Source organism: Bidens hawaiensis, unplaced genomic scaffold (assembly GCF_021521415.1).
Source record: "Bidens hawaiensis isolate Kalapana, Puna unplaced genomic scaffold, B.hawaiensis_p1.1 tig00017763_1, whole genome shotgun sequence".
Lineage (NCBI taxonomy): Eukaryota > Viridiplantae > Streptophyta > Magnoliopsida > Asterales > Asteraceae > Bidens > Bidens hawaiensis.
Window position 1 is genome coordinate 245,358 of NW_027492681.1, and position 11,000 is coordinate 256,357.

Consider the following 11,000-nt stretch of genomic DNA (forward strand, 5'->3'; position numbering starts at 1 on the left):
TGGATTGAATAATTACTCTTTTTTGCTTACCAAATGACAATAATACACTTGGAAATTGAGTTCATCAATATTGTTTATTAATGTTAGTTGTGTGTGTTTAAGTATAAACTTAAAAATTGATTAATAAATTTTGAAATTAGACATTTGTAGTGAGACAAATAAAAAAGGGAATATGAACACTTTTAATGGGACATATGAGATATATATTATGTTATGTACAAAAGTACAGCTGAAAATAAAATATATAAAAATAATTATAAATATATAAATACTACTTAAGAAATGGTAAACACCCGAGCCGAGCTGAGCCTGTTCCAAGCTCGAGCATAGTGTAAGTTAAACAAACTGAGTTCGAGGTCTGTGTAAGTTATGTTTTTACGTATCTTTACAAGTTTGGGAAGGAAATATAAAGTAGTGAAGATGGAGGGAGTAAAATGTTAATATAACCAAACTTAACTAAACCCTAACCCCACCTCCACGTTCATCCTACGCTTCTCCTTCGTTTCGTTCATCAAGCGACGCAAACCCTAGCTCGATTTTGGTTCCATTCTTGTCCTTCGAATTGAGGTAGTAATAGTATAAATAATCATTCCGATTTCGTCCAGTTTTAACCAAACGCCATTTGCATGATCGGAATCGCGATGTACCAGATCGAACGATCCAGATCGTAAATCACGTAGCTATGGTTTGAACTGTAAATGATAATATTTGTTAGAGTTTGTATCTGTTGACAGATTTTCGTTCAATTAGGGTTTGTGTGTGTTTTGTTGTTCCCCATCGGACTTTATGCTTCATGGAAAGAGATTATATCGTTATTGTGCATTTGGATTTTATGCACTCACCGATATATCGCTTATCGGTCCCTTGACAAAATATCGGTTTCGATATTATCAGCGACATTGTATTATTTTTGACCGATATATCACTGATTTTATCGATATCAGTTTTTAAGTCTTAATTGTCAATTTTTAGTGTTTAATGTCAGCGTTTTAAGTCTTAATCAATTCTTACTTGCTAAGATTGTTAGTGTTTTGTAAGTTTCAAAAGGTTAATTTGTTAATGGTAGTGGTAGGAGAGTATACTGAATTGCTATATATTTTTAAAAGGTTAAATTGTTATATATTTTTAAACTCTGCGTGATATTAAAATTATCGATATCCCACCGATATCTTACCACGGTACCGATATCTCAAATATCGGTTCTTGACCGATATCCGATATTTTTCCGCATTAACTGCAATCCAGAATATTTTTCTGTTTTTAGGGTTGATGCATGAGTGAGTTTGTTCGAAGTTGTAATTGTATGAGTTATAAACAAGGAGATGAGATGAGATTGATTTGTTTCTGTTGATTGTTTTTTATTCAACTTTGTTTAGTTAGTTAGGGTTTGTGTTTGTTGCATTTGACTGAATGAAATTGTGTTTGAACAGTTTACCATCGGACTTTATGCTTCCTGGAAAGAGATCAGCTGGAGGAGAGGAAGTAGTAGATGAGTCTTTGATCAAGAGGACTAAGATTGACAATTTGATTTCATCAGCCGCTACCGCCAGCACAAGCACAGGCACTTCTTCAACTGTTGCAACCATGGGAGGAGGAAACAACAACTCCAACGGTACCACTAACGGGAAACTGCCCATTGGTGGTGCTGGTGAATCAAACCAGTCGGATATTGATGAGGATCTTCATAGCCGACAGCTTGCAGTTTATGGTCGCGAAACTATGAGGCGTTTATTTGCTTCTAATGTTCTCGTCTCTGGGATGCAGGGACTTGGTGCTGAAATTGGTGAGTTTATGATTGCACATATGTGTTTCGATAGTTTTTATAACGTTCTTATCAAGAAGTTTCTATTGTTAAATGTTTCTTTTATCATATTTTACTTGAATTTCTTATCTGTGTTATGTTGTATTGAAACGTTTATATACACTATGTGCAGCGAAAAATCTTATTCTTGCTGGTGTGAAGTCTGTGACATTGCATGATGAGGGAGTTGTTGAGTTGTGGGATTTATCCAGCAATTTTATTTTCACGGAAGATGATCTTGGAAAGAACAGAGCTCTTGCTTCCCTTACCAAATTGCAAGAACTGAACAATTCTGTTGTTATTTCGACATTAACAACTGAATTAACTACTGCGCAGCTGTCCGAGTTTCAGGTAATTCAGTATGTGGCTTTTTAGCTGGTTTTAAATGTTGGTAATTTTTTAACTTGTGCATTTTATGATCCAAAAGTGCCATGCCTGATATTTTTAGTTTTTTTACTATGTTTAATTTGTCTTTCTTTGTTCACAGTCACAATTTTATCATCTATGATCATTTTTTGGGAAATTTTTGTTTTGTTTATGTTTATTCTTTGTTTCTTTTACATTCACTTTGAAGCATGCTGTACATTTATGATGCAATGCCATGTCTTATGATTGTTTAGTTGGCTTCTAAGTTTCTTTTGTTTTTTCTTTCACAAGCGCATTTTTATTTACAACCGTTTTATGTGACAATTTTGTTTGGTTGGCATTCTTGAATCTATACGTAATATTTTAAAATTTGGATATTTCGTTGAATTATATTTTGAGAAAGCCAAAGATACATATCAATCTTTGGGTATCCTTAAGTGCTGGTCAGATGTTCAGATTTTGATACATTAAGATGACTAATGATGTTTACAAGTTTAGGCTAACTGTAGCTCTCAATATATAGTATATTTTGATAGATAATTTGCGAAACATTAGTAGCTCTCAATATATAGTATAATGAATAGATAATTTGCGAACTATTAGTTAGTTTCTCCTGTTTTTTAGTTGACACAATGTGTTGTTTTTATTGAGCTATTTTAGAAGTCAAATGTTGAACAAATGCTACATGCTAAAGTTTCCAAATACTCAAAACTATTCAGGAGATGTCTAGATCATTCAACTACAAAACATGTGTTAAAACATGTTTGGACAGTATCAATAGAATAAATTAGGACAATTACAACACCCATATGGGATCCAATTTGCCGCATCTCCAAATGACCTTCCAGTATGAGACCTATCCGGTGCAATGGCGAACACTCGTGGCCACCCCAACTAAGATTAGAAGTATTATGGTTATACTTTTGATTATATTTGGGGTGGTTATAGACGGCCACTATTGCATGGAAGGTCATTTGGAGATGCAGCAAATTTGGATTACTTATAGGTGTTGCTATTTTCCTAATCCGTTCTGTCGCTATTGGCCTAATCCGTTCTATATCTATTGTCCTAAGTCCTAACCTGATGCTTTGTAGTTAAATGGTGTGGGTTTCTCTCTTAGCTAGCTTGTAGCATTTGGTAAGTTCAGCTTGTAGCATTTGTTAGATATTTGATATTTAAAATGGTTCAATGAAAACATTCCTTTGTGTCAAACTGTCGACTAAAGAACAAGAGAAAATGAGTAATGATTCAAAAATTATCTCAGTAATTACATGTTTAGAGCTACAGTTACTATCAGTTTACCCTAAACATCACGACTAAAGAACAAGAGAAAATGAGTAATGATTCAAAAATTATCTCAGTAATTACATGTTTAGAGCTACAGTTACTATCAGTTTACCCTAAACATCATGAGTCGTCTTATCAGTATCTACATAACCCAACACTTCGGGATACCTAAAGATTGTAATGTGCCAGTTTTGGCTTTCTCAAATTATAATTCAGGAGTAATGGGTACACATACCGAGCAATATCTAAAATTTAAAATATTATGTACAGATTCTAGAACAAAACATAAACAAACATATAGATCACATAAAACAACCGTGGTTAAAAGTGTATTGTGAAACAAACATTTGTTCTTTCAGTTATGCCATATGTTTTTCACTTGCTAGTTACATCGTAACATTGAATTCATTGATGCAGGCTGTAGTGTTCACTGACATCTCTTTGGAAAAAGCAATTGAATTTGACAACTTTTGCCATAACCACGAGCCTTCAATCGCTTTTATAAAATCCGAAGTACGTGGTCTTTTTGGTAGCGTGTTTTGCGATTTTGGCTCCAAATTCACCGTCTCAGATGTAGACGGGGAGGACCCACACACAGGCATCATTGCATCTATAAGCAATGACAATCCGCCACTTGTCACATGTGTTGATGATGAACGCCTTGAATTTCAAGATGGAGATCTAGTTGTCTTCTCAGAAGTCCATGGAATGATAGAACTAAATGATGGAAAACCAAGAAAGGTTATTAATGCAAAACCATTTTCATTCAGTATCGAAGAAGACACTACAAAATATGGTCAATATACAAAGGGTGGAATTGTAACTCAATTGAAACAACCAAAAGTGTTGAAATTTAAGCCATTGGAAGAAGCTATTAAAGACCCAGGTGAATTTCTTCTTAGTGATTTCTCTAAATTTGACCGACCTCCACTTTTGCATCTTTTGTTTCAAGCTTTGGATAAGTATGCGTCTAAATTGGGACGGTATCCTGTTGCTGGATCTGAAGAAGATGCTCAAAAGTTTCTTTCTGTGGTTGTTAATATGAACAATGAACTTAAACATGGAAAGATTGATGAGCTTGATGAGAAAATTATTAGGAACTTTGCTTTTGGTGCACGGGCTGTTTTGAACCCTATGGCTGCTATGTTTGGTGGCATTGTTGGACAGGAAGTTGTTAAGGCTTGTTCTGGAAAGTTCCATTCACTACTTCAGGTTAGTTCTCTACATATTGTTTTATGAGAGTGTTTGGATTTGCAATTTGAAATTGATTATCAGAATGTTGAGATTTGAACTTGCGATAATCAGTTTATTAATGCTATTTTAGTGTTTTTACTGCTGATCATCTTATTGTTAAGACTTCTATTTCTATGTGTCTGCAACAAATTCTATTTTGTGGGTGTAAAAAAATTATAATTATACCTCTTTTAATATAAATTGAAACCTTTTTATTTTATAAACCGTCTCTTTCATAAATCTGATAGTTTTGTAAACAAACTGAAAAGAACACGAACGGATCATGCTTGTGTTTGTTCGTTTAACTTTAATCGATTAAACGATTGAACACGAACAACAAAGCGAACTGGGTTTTCTTGTTTGTGTTTGTTAGCTAACAAAATGAATGTGTTCGTGTTTGTTTATGTTAGTTCATTAACATTATAAACATATGTTCAGGAATTTAAATGAATGAACATAACTGTTCATAGATGAACGGACATAAATGAGCTAAAACCCATATAAATAAATGAACATAACTGAACATAGATGAATGAACTATTGTGCCTAAAAATTTAAATGAGTATATTGACAAAAGTAAATGAATGCAAACATAAACGAGTTCAAATGAACGAACATAAACGTACTTTCACGGACGTTATGAATGAATGAGAGTATGAGACATGTGTTTAAGATCGTTTGTTTACTCAAATAAACAAAAAAAGTTGTCCTTGTAGTTTGTTTTTCAAATAAACAAATATAAACTAACTTCTCGCCCAGCGGTTCACTGAACGTTTGTTTGCAGGCCTAAAAACTGTGTTTTTTTGGTTCATCTTATTGATTATTGTTTTAAATAATCGGAAATTGCCAAACACAGTACACATGATTATATGATCATTGCAACTTTAAGCAGCAGCACCTTGAAACATTACTTTCTATAACGTGTTTTCTTACACATAATTTTCTAATTCAGTTACTCAATATCAGTTAAATCACTTTTCAAACACACATCTAAACACCCTTTTACATGTTCAACATTATGATGATTAGTGTGTGCAATTTATCTAACGGGACCCACTTTTTCTTTTTATAGTTGGACAGTTCTTCTATTTTGACTCACTAGAGTCCCTTCCTGTTGAGCCTTTGGATCCCAATGACCTAAAGCCCTTGAACAGCCGTTATGATGCTCAGATCTCAGTCTTTGGGGCTAAACTTCAGAAACAATTAGAGGAAGCCAAGGTTTTTGCTGTGGGATCAGGTGCACTCGGCTGTGAGTTTTTGAAAAATTTAGCATTAATGGGTGTTTCCTGTGGTAATGGAGGAAAACTAACAATCACTGATGATGATGTCATTGAAAAAAGCAACCTTAGCAGACAATTTCTCTTTCGAGACTGGAACATTGGTCAGGCTAAGTCAACGGTTGCCGCAACCGCTGCCACCTTGATCAACCCTAGTTTCAAAATCGAAGCACTTCAAAATCGCGCTAACCCAGATACTGAAAACGTGTTTGATGACACCTTTGGGAGAATCTTAGTGTTGTGGTCAATGCTCTCGATAACGTGAATGCACGGCTTTATATTGACCAGAGGTGTTTGTACTTTCAAAAACCGCTTCTAGAGTCGGGAACCTTAGGGGCCAAGTGTAACACACAGATGGTCATCCCTCATTTGACTGAAAATTATGGTGCTTCACGGGACCCACCCCAGAAACAAGCACCCATGTGTACTGTCCATTCATTCCCACACAACATTGACCACTGTTTGACTTGGGCTCGGTCAGAATTTGAAGGTCTGCTTGAAAAGACACCAGCTGAAGCCAATGCTTACCTGTCAAATCCTAGTGAATATGCTTCTGCAATGGAAAAAGCTGGTGATGCACAAGTGAGGGATAACTTAGAACGTGTGCTTGAATGCCTCGAGAGGGAGCGGTGTGAATCATTTCAAGACTGCATAACTTGGGCCCGCTTAAAGTAATGTTTATCTCTTTACATTAGTACATCACTACATAATTAACACTTAAAACATGTTGTTACTGTTTTTTTCTGTATGTAATCAGGTTTGAAGACTACTTTGCCAACCGTGTGAAACAGCTAACTTTCACTTTCCCTGAAGATTCTGTGAACAGTAGTGGGACCCCGTTTTGGTCTGCTCCAAAACGGTTTCCGCGCCCGTTGCAGTTTTCAGTTGAAGATCAAAGTCACCTTGGATTTGTTATTGCAGCATCTATATTAAGAGCGGAAACTTATGGTATACCGATTCCCGAGTGGGTCAAATCTTCTGCAAGGTGTGCTGAAGCTGTTGGTAATGTGATGGTTCCTGATTTTGAGCCCAAGAAGGATGTTAAAATTGTAACGGATGAAAAAGCTACTAGTATGTCAACTGCTTCTATTGATGATTCTGTTGTGATCAATGAACTGGTCAACAAGTTAAATGTGTGTTACCAGAACCTTCCGCCTGGTTTCCGGATGAACCCGATTCAGTTTGAAAAGGTTCCTCTCTCTCTCTCTTTCTATATATATATGTATATATATATATAATATGTGTAAGTTAGATTGTTATTGAAACGATATTAGTTTTGTAATCATATTTGATCTTGGTATCAAAAAGCGTGCCTGAGGTGACCTGTAAAACGTCTCAGGGTCTTAACCCTTCAAGCTAGGGATGTGCATGAAAATGAAAAACCAAACTGAAATAATTGAACCTTAAATGACAATTGGTTTTTATGTTTATTGTAAAACTGAGTTTGTGGTCCGGTTTTGATTTTGCATGCAATTAAAACTGAAAAAAGCCATGCCAAACCGAATTAATCGGATTCGAATCCACACAAAATCTGAAGGTTTGTTTATATGTTTCTATAAAAACCCAGCTGAAATGAACTGTAATTGTGGATTTTGCATTTTTTAAGTTGAACATCAATTAATTTATAACAACTTTATAAATAGTGTAACCCAAATGTTTTAGGCCCAAATGTATAATAATCAGTTAATCATTGAATAACAAGAAGGATTTGGCCCAAATTCATTATTTTTGGCCAAAATTCTCTGTCCCAGAAGTTTCAAGCCTCCACGGTAAAACCAAAAGCGTACTGAACCTAATTGTTAATTTTGAATGTTTAGGATGATGACACCAATTATCATATGGACTTGATAGCCGGACTTGCTAATATGAGAGCCAGAAACTACAGTATCCCGGAAGTCGACAAGCTGAAGGCCAAATTCATCGCTGGAAGGATTATTCCTGCCATAGCAACCGCCACTGCCATGGCGACCGGTTTTGTCTGTCTGGAGCTTTACAAGGTCCTTAGTGGTGGTCACAAAGTGGAAGACTACAGAAACACGTTTGCCAACCTGGCACTTCCTCTATTCTCCATGGCTGAACCAGTCCCGCCAAAAGTGATTAAACACCAAGACCTGAGCTGGACTGTCTGGGACCGTTGGATCATTAGAGATAACCCGACTCTAAGAGAGCTTCTTCAGTGGCTTAAAAGCAAAGGGCTGAATGCTTACATCATATCTTATGGAAGCTGCTTGCTTTATAACAGCATGTTCCCGAGGCATAAGGATAGGATGGATAAAAAGATGGTGAATTTGGCAAAAGAAGTGGCTAAGGCAGAAGTGCCACCATATCGCCGCCATATTGATGTGGTGGTTGCTTGCGAGGATGAAGAGGATAATGATGTTGATATCCCTCAGGTCTCGGTATACTTCAGGTAGATGAATCGTCTCGTGGTGTTTTACTTACTCATGAGAGTTGTTGGATTTGATGCATTTTAGGGTTTGGACCCTACTAAACCAAGATGTTACGTTTTAAAAACATGGTTTAACGTCTCATGCATTTGTTTTCTTTTTTAAGTTTGGTGTTTGGTTGTGTTTGTTATAGGTTTTCTAGTATGATGAACTTAGGACGAATAGCTCATTCGATTCAAAATGAAAATTTTGAAAGATTGAGCCTCCAACGTTTTAACTTTGGCCACTGTTTTGCCCCACCCATGTAAATTTGGTGTTAGGAAAACTAAAAGATTAGGATTGTTAGGACTTGTAAGTTCGTGACACAATAAACATGATGGGCAGTATCTATTTCTTTTTATTAACACACTAAGAAACGCATATGCTTGACATGGTGCTAGTTTGCCTTGTTTACACATGAAGAGATTGCTTCAATTGATTGGTCCATAGTTTAGAGAGAGAAAATGATGGGAGAAAGAAAGCATTTGTTTCTCAAACACCTTCATCCTTCTCCAACATACATCATCTTTTAACAGGCTGTGATGATAATAAATAATATTATGAATGATCCAAGTTCAAAATGAGCCTCCTCATTTTATTTTTTCTGTTTTTGTTTTATAGCAAATGAATTATAGTAGCATAATGACCGGTCTTGTGTTGTTCAAGCTACCAATTTTGAAAAATCAATTATGATATAAATTTCAAGTAATTTTATACTGGAAATGCATTGTATTTTGAGCACATGTTTGATTGATTGATTTAATTTAATCGAGTGATAACGGTCATTATATATACTATACGGGTGGTGTTTTGGTACGAAATAATATGCTTGATAACGTTGAAGTGCATATCCATCCATGATTATTGATTGAATCCGATTCAGGTTAACTCAATGGATGGATTTAAAGAAAACTAGTGATGATATGAGATAAACACGGCGGAGGTTCAAGGAGGGTGGGGTGGACTGAAACAAGAAGAATTGGTGAATGAATACCTCTGGATTAAAAACCAAAATCCATAAATAAGAGTGGTCACAAAACTAGAGATGGATCATGGAAGAGGGGAAGCATGGATGATTGATTGTATGGAAAAGAAAATCAGATTAGCAGGGGAGGGCCTAAAAACTAATTATAAACTAAAACTTGTGATGCTGAGTAGAGTTGTTCATAAAAACTTGTTCCCGACCAGTAAACCGGTCTACAAACCAAGCCGATAACACCCAAACCGGTTTGGGCGATTTTTTTTTAAAAGCCGACCCGGCCCAACCCATATGTTGTTTGCCCTCGGAGAACAAACCGGTTTAAGACCTGACACGATTAGGGAAAAAAACCGAGTTTATAAACCAGGCTGAATTGATTTCATAAGTTCGAACATTTTTCCGACTAAACCAGTTTAGTGGTTTAGCTGAATTTTTTATTGGTTTGATTCTAAACATATACTAATTTTAATCATCACTTCCAAACCATTCAATTAATCCTAGTTAATGTTAACTTTTAATACTTTTTTTTATTGTTTTTTATTATAATTCAAAATTTGAATGGGCGAATTGAACTTTAAATATGCATGAAAACTCGATAAACAATTAAACATACATGAATAGTTAAATGCCATTCTCTCTGTTTTTTTATATGATTAAGGCTCAAAATGTAACATCTAGTTACACTATAAAAAGAAGATTTTTGCCATCAAACCATCGAAATCTTATTTTAGTCTGGAGCATATACATTTCTAACAAATTATGGAATTTTCCCGTGCAAAATTACGTGGACGCGTTCGTTTCACAGAATTCATGGAAATTAAAAAGAATTGGAATTAAAATCCTATGAAATGGCATGTTCGTTTCGTTGGAATTGGAATCTCAATTTCATTTTGGTGTGTTCGTTGTTAAAGAATTGTAATTGAAATTCATTCTTCAAATTCCTTTAAATAAAGGGATTCCAAATCCTTCCAAAACGTAGAGGAATTCAAGTAAATTCATTAGAATCTTTTTTTTTTCTTTTTTTTTTAACGAGGACACCGAATAAAACGTTTTAGTTTTTTTTACTTTTTTTTTTGTTTTTGATTTATATTTTGAGTTATGAAATTTTTATTATTATTTTTGAATATTTTTTTGTGAGGTTTTTTATCTTAGTAGAAAACCCATAAAAAAATTCAAAAAAAATAATAAAAAATTCATGACGCAAAATATACTTAAAAAACAAAAAATATAAAAAATGTAAAATGTTTCCGCCCTTTTCCTCGCTAAAAAAATCCGATTTTAATTCATTTGTGGTTTACAATTCATTTGTCAAACGAACACATCAAAAATGAAATTGGATTTCAATTCCTTTCCATTCCAATTTCTATTGGAATGTTCATATTCCAAATCAAATCTCTTCCAATTCTAAATCTTATGCAAATACCAATTCTAATTCCATTATGTGAAACGAACAAGCCATAAAGATTTTTACTTGTTAAAAGAGTCGTGTTTAAAAGCAGAAGAAAACACATATCACTTTTAAGGTAAAACCAACAAACTAATGAGGTAAATAACTGCTAGATTACTAATGCACGTGGACTAAACACATCATTGTTTTGTAGGGTTGTTTATGGTTTGATGTTTTCAATAAA

At 34.8% G+C, this 11,000-nt stretch overlaps 1 pseudogene across 1 annotated transcript; it reads left to right on the forward strand.

The window, feature by feature from the left end:
• The first annotated feature begins 457 nt into the window (after nt 1–457).
• On the forward strand, nt 458–8,516 carry LOC143554622 (ubiquitin-activating enzyme E1 1-like; annotated as a pseudogene). The gene is made up of 7 exons (XR_013139052.1): nt 458–567; nt 1,431–1,783; nt 1,935–2,152; nt 3,872–4,666; nt 5,768–6,635; nt 6,722–7,154; nt 7,782–8,516. The product of XR_013139052.1 is annotated as a ubiquitin-activating enzyme E1 1-like (transcript).
• The last annotated feature ends 2,484 nt before the right edge of the window (nt 8,517–11,000 follow it).